The sequence below is a fragment of the Symphalangus syndactylus genome, chromosome X (assembly GCF_028878055.3).
Source record: "Symphalangus syndactylus isolate Jambi chromosome X, NHGRI_mSymSyn1-v2.1_pri, whole genome shotgun sequence".
Classification (NCBI taxonomy): domain Eukaryota; kingdom Metazoa; phylum Chordata; class Mammalia; order Primates; family Hylobatidae; genus Symphalangus; species Symphalangus syndactylus.
This window is the reverse complement of record NC_072447.2, coordinates 114,457,510-114,470,165: the sequence shown is the minus strand read 5'-3', so window position 1 is coordinate 114,470,165 and position 12,656 is coordinate 114,457,510. Positions and strand designations below refer to the sequence as shown.

The window sequence follows — 12,656 nt, the reverse complement described above, 5'->3', positions numbered from 1 at the left end:
ACAAATGATGTGGACCTGTCTTGAGGCCCAGATCAGCTGATCTGTCCTGATGTATAGGAACATAAAATAGAAGAACCAGAGCACTAAGGCCAGAGCCAGGGAGATGCATTAGAAAAGAATTAACTTGGGAGGATCTGAATTAGGGAACAAAAGTCCTAGCCAGAGAAGGAAGGAAGAAGCAAAAAGGGGGAAAAAAAATCACTAAAAGGACAGGATGACAGGATACATAAGATCATCCAGCTGCCCCCAAACTGAACTTACAATGTTTTCTGTGTTCTCTTTGGAAGAGGAGTTGGCTTGTCCAGAATTCAATGGAAACTTGTTGATTGACACTGAATTGGGCACAAGTTCAATGTGAGTGCGCCTTCAGCTATTTATTTGATTTTTTAAAAATGCACCCTTTACAATAAGACTGTTTAGTTTCTACTGGCGCCCTGGGGCAGTGAGTTTAGATTGTTAAAATAGCAGCCATTAACACTCTTTGTGTTATGACACTGTCCTTCCTACCCCCCTTTAGAGGAATCAGGCATGAGGTTGTTTGACAAAAGTTTAATTCTCCTCTCCCCACCAAAAGAAACTGAGATTCCTCCTCTGAGTCAGAGGCACGTTTGCCCAGCCCTAACCCTGAAAACCTCCAAGTCTGCCTACCCGCCTCACCACCATCCCCACAAACACACACACGTGACTCTCATGTACATCTGGAACACACACACTTTCACATACACTCTCACAGGCTCCCACCCACACCCATCCCACAAGCTAGAGGAACCCTAGGGAGCCCTTGTGCTTGTCTTGCTGTTCTTTTGTTTTGCTTTCCTTCATTTGCTTTGTTTTGATTTGAAATCAGTCTTTGGGATTACACTGGATAATTTTTTCATGTTATTAATAGTGCTGTGCAGGGAGCATGTAAGGACTTCCTCCTCAGTCCTGGCCATGCTTGCTTCTCCAAATACAATGCTGACTCTCATTGATCAATCAAACTGATCTTTGTCAGACTTTGCATATAATACCTCGTGGGCAAATAGCTCAGGGAGCTCTAAAAGATGCCTGAATTCTGGGATTATCTAGATTATTCATGAGTCTGCTTAAAAGGAAATTTTTCATGAGAGGACTGGATAGCTATGGCTTTCCCAAAGGCCCTGGGGAAAAATCAAAGGAGCAGAGACAATGTGGAAAGTGTGGAACTGCTCAGCTCCCAGAGCAAGGCAATAATCTGAGCAAACACAGAGCCCCCACCCCCACCCAAAGTCAGCATTGGTCAGGCTGAACGGTCATCATGAGCACAAGCCTAGAAGGCATGGAAGGGAAGTTCTGTGTTCTCTGGACATCTGTGATACATGTTGTCTATACCAGCACTGTCCAATAGAACTTTTTGCAATGATGGAAACATTCTATATCTGCACTTTCCAATGTGGCAGCCATTAGTATAGGTGGCTGTTGAACACTTGAAATGTGACTGGTGTGAGACTGAGAAGCTGCATTTTAAATTGGATTTAATGTTAATCGGTTTAAATATGAATAGACATATGTGACTAGTGGTTACTGTAGTGTATGGCACAGCTTTATCCCATTCACTGGATACTTTCGTGCTGCATTGAATTTAATTTTGTACCTCCTCTCTGTTCAGTGTCTTGCAACTACATCATAAACTTCTTGAGGGTAGGAATCATATATTCTACAACTACAGAAAGTTATACCTTGAAAAGATATTTTTTTCCAGCTGCCTCTCCCCATATTTGACAAATAGGGAGACTGCGAAAGACTCTGTAACTTCCCTGAAGTGACAGCACTCATTAGTAACATTACCTGAGCCTGGAACCCAGGTCTCCTTGCCTCCCGGACTGTGCTTCTACCACATCTCCCTTGCAGACAAGTTTTCAAAAGAGGAAGAGTTTTCTTCCTCTCCACTTTCTTCACTGTTTATATCTGAGATTCAGCCCCTGATACTCGGAAATAATTTGGATCTCAAGTCTACATTTATCTCCTCATCTGCCAAGGCACAAAATAGGCTCTGGACAAATGTCTGTGGGGTGAAAATTCTCTGAGGTCTTTCTGTTGTCCGTTATCTTCTATATTTTTAAAGAAAATCGTTTCTGCCTCAGTGTGTTTGAGACAACCATTACTTATGCTGTCTCAGCCCAGGGAGATGGGGCCTCTGTAGATGTGGCCCTGGCCTGTGCAGGTGCTCAGGTATACATTAGAGAAGCCTGTGCAACAGCCTGGCAGGCTGATAAAAAAGCTGTAGCAGTTTGGGACCTGGGCCCCTCTGTCTTCTAAATTCTCTAGACTTGATAGTAGACAAGGATGCCATCAGACATAGCGCCCTCCCTTCACCACATTTTCATAGTAACCTAGAACTAAAGGTTCCTCAGGGAGGACTCTAGGGCCATATCTTACTGGTTACTTTAGAAAGTAAGAGAAAATACCCAGTAGAAACTAACCTCAGAATCACCTGCTAAAAGAAAGAACAATTCAACTTATAGGTCCAAGTAAAGTATCCTTTCATCTCTCTTCTCCTTTGTTTTCCACCCCAGGCCTTTGCCCTCAACCCAGAGCCAACCTACGGTAACACAGTAATAGCTGAACTGAAGCAAAACCTGTTAACAGTCATCAAAGGCTGAGTTTCAGCCAAGCAGATAGCTCCTCCAGGCAGCCCTTCAAAAGCCAGGCAGAGGCAAGGGGGCAAATAGCCTGTGGCCTATCTGCAGTAAAATGGCCAGATTGTTTGCTGTTGCCACCAAATGAAGGAGTGATCTGGTACTAAGATAGAAGGCTTCCAGGGACCCTCCCAGCCCTAAAAATCTTAAGCCCAAATATAGTCATCAGATGCCAAGGACACTGGAGAAAGTCTTTGGAGCATGTAGAGCACCAAGCCAATTGGAGTGCCTGCTAGGCCAGCACAGGATTCCTAGCATTCCGGCCACGCCATATACACCCCCACCCCCGAAGGGCAGCCAGTGGCCACAGCAGAGGCCTCACCCAGCAGGCTGAGACCCTCATCAGACCCTCCAAGAGCCTACTTCCTTACTTAGGGCCTGCCTGCTTGCACTGTGCTGAGTTCAGGGAGGTGGACAAACTGTACCTCCCACTTTAGCCTAAGAATCTGACTTGCCATGGACTCTCCAGGCAGTGAATCATTTTGAGCAAGCACTTAAGCAACTTTCCACTGAGTCATTCTGAGGACTGTCAGGTTTGCTAATCCTGATATATACTGTGTATACCCTTTGTTCAGATCCTATACCCATCCTGATATTGGAGGAGAGGGGTTATAAACAACAGAACTTTAAGGATGTGCTCATTAGAAGTCATTTGTATTAGGGTTCCCTTTGCCCCACTGTCTCTAACAAGGCCTGAAGCACTAAGAGAAATCCTGCTGGTACCAACTTTTGATTTGTGTATGCTTTTGGTTACATAGCTACCAAGAGTATGTACTCTTTACCTGGAGTGGCAGTGCACATTGGATTTCTTTTCCAGACCCTCCATGGATCTGTTTTCCTTTGGCTTCTTCTAGACCAGGGGCCAGCATTTTTTTTTTTTTCTGTAAAGGGCCAAATAGTATATATGCTAGCATTAGCAGGCCTTGCAGTCTCTGCTGTAGCAACTCTTGCATTGTAACGTGAAAGCAGTCATAGGCAATATGTAAATGAATGGGCATGGCTATGTTCCAATAAAACTTTATTTACAAAAACAAGTTGCAGGTCATATCTGGCCTATAATCCCTGTTCTAGACACAACAGACTAAGTCAAATTAGTAGGTGAGACTTAGTTTCAGCTGCTAGAGTGCTTGTGCATATCACATTGGGGAAAAATCACTCTTATCCTCCATTCTTTTGGGGAAGAGAGGTAGAAATTGCAGGAATATTTTCATCTTTCCCATTCTGAATATCAAAGCCCATTCCTCATCAAATATTACATACTCTGTAGTAATCAGAATTGGCTAAAGTATGATGCAGTAACAACCTACAAAGTTCAGGACTTAAAACAACAAAGATTTATTTCTTACTCATACTACCTCTTTGTCTTAGGTTGGTGCCTGTCATTATCACCAACAGACCCTGGCTGACAGTGCCTCACCATCAGGAATTTAGTTCCAGCACTATGGGAAGGGAATATAACAAACTGTGGCCTGGCTGTTTAAGACTTTTGGCCAGGAGTGACACAGATTACTTCTGCTCATCTGGCATTGGCCAGAGCAAGTCAAACGACCATGACTTGACTTCTACAAGACAGGGAAATGCAATACTACCATGTGCCTGGAAGGAGGAGAATTTGAATATTGATGGAAAGCCCTAATGACAACCACACACTCTAAGAACTCCTTTTCAGTTTCTTCTTCATGTCATTCCTTGCCTACCTTTAGGTTATCTGGCCTATTTGTATCTTTTGTCCAACCCTACCTGGCCTTCCTCAGCCATGCTGGCCATTGACATTGATACATGGGGAAGGGACAACTTAGGGACTAAAGCATTGGGACAGTAATTATTCCCTAAAATGCTGTGTAGACCAGCATGAACATGAAGTCAGGCCTCAGAGCCAGGTCTTACATGCCATTGGATCCAAGGGTTGATTGCCATTGGGCAGCAAGCCTGAGAAAAATTGGACCTCCCATAACTCTGGTTTTGATTTCACTTTAGTTTACTTTTAATGGGAATTTGAATCAGAGAGGAAGTTCTAAGCATATTGACTTGAGGCAGTTCCTTCCCTTAGTGCTATGGAGAGCAGTTATCAAGACGGAAGAGGAATATGGAATGTGAAAGGTAGAAAGTATAGGTGATATTAATGCAATATTATGGACTAAAGTGAAACATATGGCCCATGATTTTAGAAGAAGGAATATATTTGCAAAGAGAAAAGAATTAGTCAGGATAAGCCCATTGCTCTAACAATCCCCAAATCTTAGTGACTGAAGACAATGAATGTGGGAGTGGAGGGGCCTATGGTGAGGGAGGGCTTTTTCTCCATGCAGTCATTCAGGGACCCAGGCCCCTTTCACTCTAGTGGTCTTTCTTTCCTCTAGAGTCTCACAGTTCATCACTGGAGCCTCTGGTATGTGGTCCTTAGTTTAGGGAAAAGAAAGCAAGGAGAGTTTTGCAGGACGTTTTATAGGTCAGTCTTCTAAGGCATGTTTATCATTTCTTCCCACATTCAATGGACTGGAACTCATTCACGTGGCTCCACCTAACTGCAGGCGAGACTGTGGAATGCAGTGTAGCTGGGTGCCAGGAGTGGAGGATGGAGATGGGTTTAATGAGCACACAACATTGTGTATTCCGCTGCATACTTGTCTTGAGCAAGGGTGATTTTTTGTAGAAAGGGTTCAATCTGACTGAGTCTTAACTGAAGTCTTCACCAACATACTCTCAATATTGAAATGTTTGCCCCTTACAGAGCACCATAGGCCTTGGTTGAATGGGAGACTAGTCCTGACCACAGAGGCCTTAGATAAATGCAATTTCGCCAGTCCTTACATTTTACTTCATAATTCACATGGCCTCTGGACCCATATGTAAGAGCACTTGCATTCTCACTGATACAGGTTTGGGATATGTATCCTGGGGCAGGAACGTGAAACAGATGACATTCAGTAGTATCATGAGCAATGATCCTAGGAAATTCATTCTGAATCCTAAACTGGGCATAAACCGTTCTTAAAAAGTAAAAGGAAACCATTAAAATTGGAGCTATATAACTAATCTTTGTTCCATTTTTGGCTTGGCTACCAGGGCATTCAGAGTCCTTTAACACACTCACATAGAATTATGTTAATCCTATTCTTTTTTTTTTTTTTTTTTTTTTTGAAGGAGTCTCGCTCTGTCACCCAGGCTGGAGTGCAGTGGTGCAATCTCGGCTCACTACAAGCTCCACCTCCCAGGTTCATGCCATTGTCCTGCCTCAGCCTCCCAAGTAGCTGGGACTAAAAGTGCCCGCCACCATGCCCGGCTAATTTTTTGTATTTTTAGGAGAGACAGGGTTTCACCATGTTAGCCGGGATGGTCTCAATCTCTTGACCTCATGATCCACCCGCCTCGGCCTCCCAAAGTGCTGGGATTACAGGCGTGGTATTTCTTATAGCTACTTCTCGGTTCAGGTGTTTTCTATTTTCAATTACTTCATGATATATGTTGTTTGTTGAGAACAGGAGGAAAAAAATAAGGCATGGCTTCTTCTTGTTTTATTTAATGCTCGGTTTGAAGACTGGCATTTGTGAAAAAGATTTTTCTGTGTCTATTGTGACTTCCTGAGCAGTTGGTTTTATATGGTATAGTTTTGGAGATGAACTTCAGCTCAAAGAAAGGCTCAACTCTAAGTTTGATGTGAGCCAAAGGAGTGTATCACTTCTTCAAGGGACAGCTAGATCTTTGCTGTCTAATCTAAAGCTGTTCACCAGAATGGTGAAAGCACTTTTATGTTCCTTTTCTCACTAGCTATATTTCAAACATTTAGGGATTAGATGATTTGTATCTATTATTTTTTCTAGTCCAGAGCTTCACAAACATTTTGGGGCCAGATAATTCTTTGTCATATCGTCTATCCTGTGCATTGTGGGACGTTTAGCAGCTTCTCTGACCTCTACCCACTAGATGCCAGAGTACCCTTCTCAACTCGTGACAACCAAAAATGTCTTCAGACATTGCCAAATGTCCCCTGGGGGAAAGTTGGCCACAGTTGAGAACTACTGTAGTTGTAATTTTTTTTTAATTGGGAGTAGATACCCTCACTTTCCCAGAATCCTGTTCTGTATTTGACATTTCTTGCAGAGATGGGAGTTGGAAACAAAGGTTACGGAGGGCAAGGAGCTCAGTTCTAAGATTGCCTGCCTTTATACCTCACTGGAGTGTGGATTGAGGCCATATGGAACAAATATGACATGTGTTTGTCCGGTACAGGTAGTAAAAAGGCTTCTCAATACTCATTAACCTTTGAGAAGCTGACCTGTTTCTACAGCATTATTGAAGGTTCTGAATAAGATGAACTCTTAGAATCTGAATCACTGGGAGTCTTACTGAAGTGCAGACGATGATTCAATAGGTCTGGAGTGCAGATGTGAGATTCTGCATTTCTAACTAGCAATCAGGTGGTATTAATGCTGCTGGTTCCCATACCACACTTTGAGTAGAGGGTTGGTGGTTTCTGGAGAAGAGGAGCTGGCTATCTAGACACTATTTTTTAGATTCTGCAGGGGAATTGTTCTTTCCAAGATTATTCCATTGGCCCAGTAAGAAGTGAAGTAATCTGCAGTTCTTAAACATTCCCTCCTTCTCCTATCCAGAAGGTACAACCCACAGTGATAGTCTCCCTGCCCTCTCTTTCATTCTCTGCAGCCATTAAAGGCTAATATGAGGTAAGGTAGTCAAGTACTTCCTTTTGATTAGCTACCTTATATTTTTTGGACCTTCTATGTGTCCGTGTGTGAGACAGAGTAGCTTCCTTTCCAGAGGAAATAGTGGGGATAACTTAGGAAAAGCCATTACAGTGTCAGAAATAGGTAGCTATTTTATCCTAGCTGAAGTTTCAGATAATGCAAAATCCATCTCTAGAGCAATATAGTATAGCTCCACTTCTGGGGTCACTTCTGGTTGGCCACTTCCTAGCCTTTGTTTCCTCATCTATAACTGTAGATAATAGCAATAATCACCTTAGAGGGTGGACACAGGGAGAAAAGAACTAATGAATATCAACCTGAAGCCCTGAGCACAGAGCCAGCTCAGTGTAAGCACGAGCCAGTAAATATTAGTTCCTAATCTTATTGGTGTGGTTGTTGTCATTATTGGAACTGTGATCCTCAGACTCTTTTTGCCTCTAAATTGTTTGCATATATTGTACACCTATCAGTGACATCTTTCATCATGTGCAGTGATTCTCAATCAGGGATGAGGTGGTATGTGGAGTTTGAAACCACTCCCACCAGACACCATGGTCTCCTCGTTCCCCTTTTGAGAATTATTGGTCTAAAGCAATGACTGAATCTCATATTATTTTTCCAGCCTTGGTAAGTCCAAAGATGATAATATACCTTATTTATTTGTTTGATCTCTGACCCGTATCATCACCTTTCACTCTAATCACTTTAATATGAGCATCTGGCTATCCAAAAAAGCCCAGTTTCAAACTGGAAATTTTTATTAATATTTGACATATTTTTACTTTTCACACCTTCCTTTCCTAAGGAATTGTCACCATCCCATGGCAATTAGTGGTGGAGTTCTTTAGAATCTAGATTTCCTAACACCTTCCCTTTCCTTTCTGTGTATTGTGTAGTCTTAACTAAATAACTCTCCCCGCATCAGGAATTTTGGTCTGGGTTCTTAAAGAATTTCCTAGGAGAAGCAAAATGATACTTCGTCTTTTCCTCTAGTAGTTCCATGACATGGCAGATGAGCTGCCTGCCTTGGTGGTCAGGAAGAGGTAGACTGGATTTTCCTAACAGCGTTCCTACTGCTCCAGCAGCCTGGAGCCTTGTGTGCCACCACTTTCCTTGCACCCTCTGCCAGTGACCTCCAGGGCCCACTTTCTGAAGCCAGCTGCTAACAATTTTCCAAACAAAATAATACGCGCCTTGGGGGATAACTTTTCTCAATTAATCTTCAAGTACCAAATGCCTCTTTTCTTCCTTTAGTGCCTAATGTGATAGCAATGGGCTCTTTCAGTCACCTCCTGACATATCCTGTCCCCGAGCTCATTATCTCTTTTCCAATCATCTCAGAATAGTTTTTCAAAAATGTAAATCTCATCAAATCATTTCACTATTTAAATAACTTCCCTGGCTTCTCATCATATACAGGAAAAATGCCACCTCCTGGACTTGACTTCTTTGTGTCTCCAGGTGCCTGATGTCATTGGGCTGTTGTTGCAAGTGGTTCTGGTTATTAGCACTATACAGTATTTCACAGGGGAGCGTTTTCTCTTGATTTATAGGGCTTTATAGGGCTTGCTAATGAAAGAAAAGATACTGGAGATACTATCAGCCATCTAGGAGAAACATGTTAGGTCTTAGCTGAAGGTTGAGTGTGACTGAAGTTGAGAGTGCGGTTCTGGATTCGGCAGAGAATAGTGTCCACGAGGTGGCGAATATCCAGATCCTCAAAATATCTAGATTTTGATGTGGTGCAGGGCAGTGCTTTCCAAGGAGTGTTTCTGGGGTGTTCATAGTTGTTACCTAGGTGAAAAAAAGAGTCTGCTGGATAAGTAAAGTCAGAGAAAATGCTGAGTTGTCATTAAACAGGTTTCTTTACTATGGGACTTATGAGATCCTTTTAACACATTGAAAGGGACACCGTGAATGTTGAATGTGGATCTTTTCCCAACATTATTTAAGCACAGAATTTTGTTTTCACAGAGCATCTTGTGGACTAGTAGTGCTCTGCAGAGCAGACTTGGGAAATGCTGGTGTAGGCAATACAAAGGAATGCTCGACTGAACTCCCCACTGTCTCATCCAGATGCCTCGCATTGTTTCTGTAAATGCTGCTTGAGGGTAGTGACTAATTTGTCCATTTCAAAGGGTCATTGACCTTCAAAAAAAAAGTCTAGTTCTCAAAGGATTAGAACTAACCAAGTAATAGTAGAACTCATTCTTAATTTATTCAGGGAGAAGAGGAAGGCAGTGAGTGACAACATTACCACATAACCTGTTATTAACAATGAGGCATCGTGAAGAATCATTGATTTAACATTACACCTCCTGATAATTAGAGGTTTTTAAAACCCATAGTACAGTAGTAAAGGAATAATACAAATCTATCAGATTCACCACGGAAGGGATTCTTTTTGTTGGGCTACATAATCCAAGTTCACGTGAAGATTTGAGGTTGAGGAATTAGCCTCTGAAAACAGAGGGATTTGTGTTTTATCTTCCTCAATTATTAGACTGGATTTTAGTGGGCTTCTCTAGCCCTCATGTTTTGTGGCTCTAGGTAAAAATGAAGAGACCTAAATTTGAATCTTTGCTTTGGCACTAAATAGCAGTGTCCCCTTGGCATATCTGGGCCTTATTTCCATCTGTCAAAAGAGAAGGCCATTTCCAGTTTCCTCTTGGAGATAGAACCCTAGGAGGCTTATGTAATGAGATTGGAATGGTCCATGAGCTGAATAATGGAGCTGATGATAAAGCTGTTCAGTAAAGTGGAAGAAGAAATTTTGACAGGAAAGAACATAGAGGTTGCCTCTGAAGATTGGATTATGAGAAACTTCCACAAGTAAGTACTCTTAGCACACAGAAAGCTGAAAACAAGTGTGCATAACCTTAGAGCCACAGAATCTGGACAGAGTTGTTTGCAGAGATCTCATACTGCTGAAGTGAAATCCACAGCCCCCCTGCTTTGTATGGCAATAGAGAGGGTACTTCTTTTGGGTCATGAAATCCTGAGAATCTGATTGAACCCACAGACCCTTTCCCCAGAAGAAATCGATTCTATAACTCACCTTCTGAATCACTTTTGAAAATCATACTTATTTCTCTCCAGCTATCTGCCCTTAAATGAAGAATCACCTTGCCTCTAGATATGCATATTTATATGTTAATGAAATTAATACCAGACTCTCAAAATTAGCATGTATCACTATTTGAATATTTGTTCCTTCTTGCCGTGCTCTGTTCTTTTATTTTATTTTTTATTTTTTATTTTTTTTGAGTCGGAGTTTTGCTCTTGTTGCCCAGGCTGTGCGATCTACAGCACAGACTGTGCGCTGCAGCAGTGCAATCTCGGCTCAATGCAACCTCTGCCTCCCAGGCTTAACCAATGATCCTGCCTTAGCCTCCTGACTAGCCGGGATTACAGGCACCTGCCACCACACCAGGCTAATTTTTGTATTTTTAGTAGAGACAGGGTTTCACCATGTTGGCCAGGCTGGTCTCGAACTCCTGACCTCAGGTGATCCACCCACCTCGGCCTCCCAAAGTGCTGGGATTACAGTCATGAGCCACTGCACCCAGCCAGCATGCTGTGTTCTAATGCTAGAGCCAGCAGGAGATAGAGAAGTAGAAGGCATAGGCCCTGGCTCCTTTGCACTTACTGGTCACTTAAAAAGCGGCACTCTTTATATTAGGTGCTAGATGGTAGGATACAGACAGGCAGACCATGAGAGTTGCTGCAGAAAATCAGAGTGTGTTTGATGGGCCCGGGGGCTGGATATGAGTAAGCAAAGAGTAGTCTGTGGGGGCAGTTGGGGCTAGCATGAGTCAGGGCCGAATTGGCCAGTCAGAGGTAGAGCATTCTTTAGCCAAGTGGCACATCCTCAGGGGATACATCTTTGACATGAACTTCATGACCCTGGCTGGGCCATGCTGTGATGTGGGTCCATACGTGGAACTCCAGTCTTTGGGGTGTGCTTACTCACAAGCAGGTGACTGACACTGCAAGACTAGAGTTGCTACCTGTAAGGCAGCACATCACAAGCTGAAGGGACTTTTCTAACTTCTGTGGGATGTAGTAACTCTGGACACTGGACCACCAAAGCAGACAAAATTATACATCTCTTTTTGCCTTCAGATAGAATGCATTTGGTAAGCAGGAGATAATCATAATCAGTTGACTTTGTTGTATGTTGCTTCTTTACTCCCTGAATCTTCTTAAAAAACATAATCGTTTTTATTCTTTATAATATATCCCTGTGAAAGAGAAGCAGGTGAAATGCTTACCTCCGACACACACATACACATATCCACACAGAAAGTTCTTTAGAAACTGAAGCCTAAAGATGCAAAGTGATAGCAGTTCCGTCACACAGCAAACAAATAGTACAACTTAGCTAAGAATACATGGGCTCTCCCCCCACCCCCCCAAAAAAACCCAAATCTATGCCATTTGCAAGCACTCTTTGCTTCACAGAGATGTGGCCCTTTCTTGCACAGTCTTTCCTCGAGCCATCCTTCCTAGCCATCTGTCTGACAAGACGGCATATTCAGGCAGGGTCAGCTACTGACTGACAGCAGCTGAAACATTGACGGAAGTGGGATGAAAAACAGCCTGCAGATGGGGTCCGGATGAGGAGGGGGAGAGCTGGGATTAGACTAGGGTGTGAGCTTTCAGCGCCCTCTTCCACGCTCTTCTCGCCAGCTGGAGCAGCAGATGACTGTTTCCTCTCACTCGGCACCTTCTTGGTTGGGACAGAGTGTTGTGTCTGTCTGTTTAGCTGCAGAGTGATCTGTTGAATCTGCTACAAGAATTTCCTGGCCTGGGACCTCAGTGGGGGTTGGGCCAAGCGTAGAAGTAGGGAGGCCACTAGTCTTGTTGAAGGTGTGGTCCCACAGAGTCTCCTGGAAGCTTTCAAGCAGGAAAATCTTCCCCCCATCACCCCCTGCTTTAGGTGAGCTGTCTGGCTGACCCACTCCATCTCCCAAAGTGGATACACCACGGCTGGGGGCACTAGGCAAAATTATGACTTGAGATTGACTCCCTCTACCCATTTGTGATTCTCCCTTTCTTTTTAATTTACCTTTCTCTTCTTCATCTGCCTATCACCTACAAAGCACCTTCATTTTTTCCAGGCCTGCTCCACTCTGATACCCAGCCTTTGTGTTTGTATCATATAATGTTTGGAGGTTAGTTTTTTTTTTTTGGTAACAGCTTTATTGAGGTATACATACATACTGAGGTTTACATACTGTAAAATTCACCCTTTTATGCTGTAAAGTTGGTTTTAGTATATTTACAAGAT

General features: G+C 43.0%; 1 protein-coding gene across 9 annotated transcripts in view; it reads left to right on the top strand.

The window, feature by feature from the left end:
• CHRDL1 (chordin like 1) overlaps window positions 1-12,656 on the top strand; it is a 122,245-nt gene that overhangs the window by 51,701 nt on the left and 57,888 nt on the right. The gene's annotated exons all lie outside the window — the stretch shown is intronic.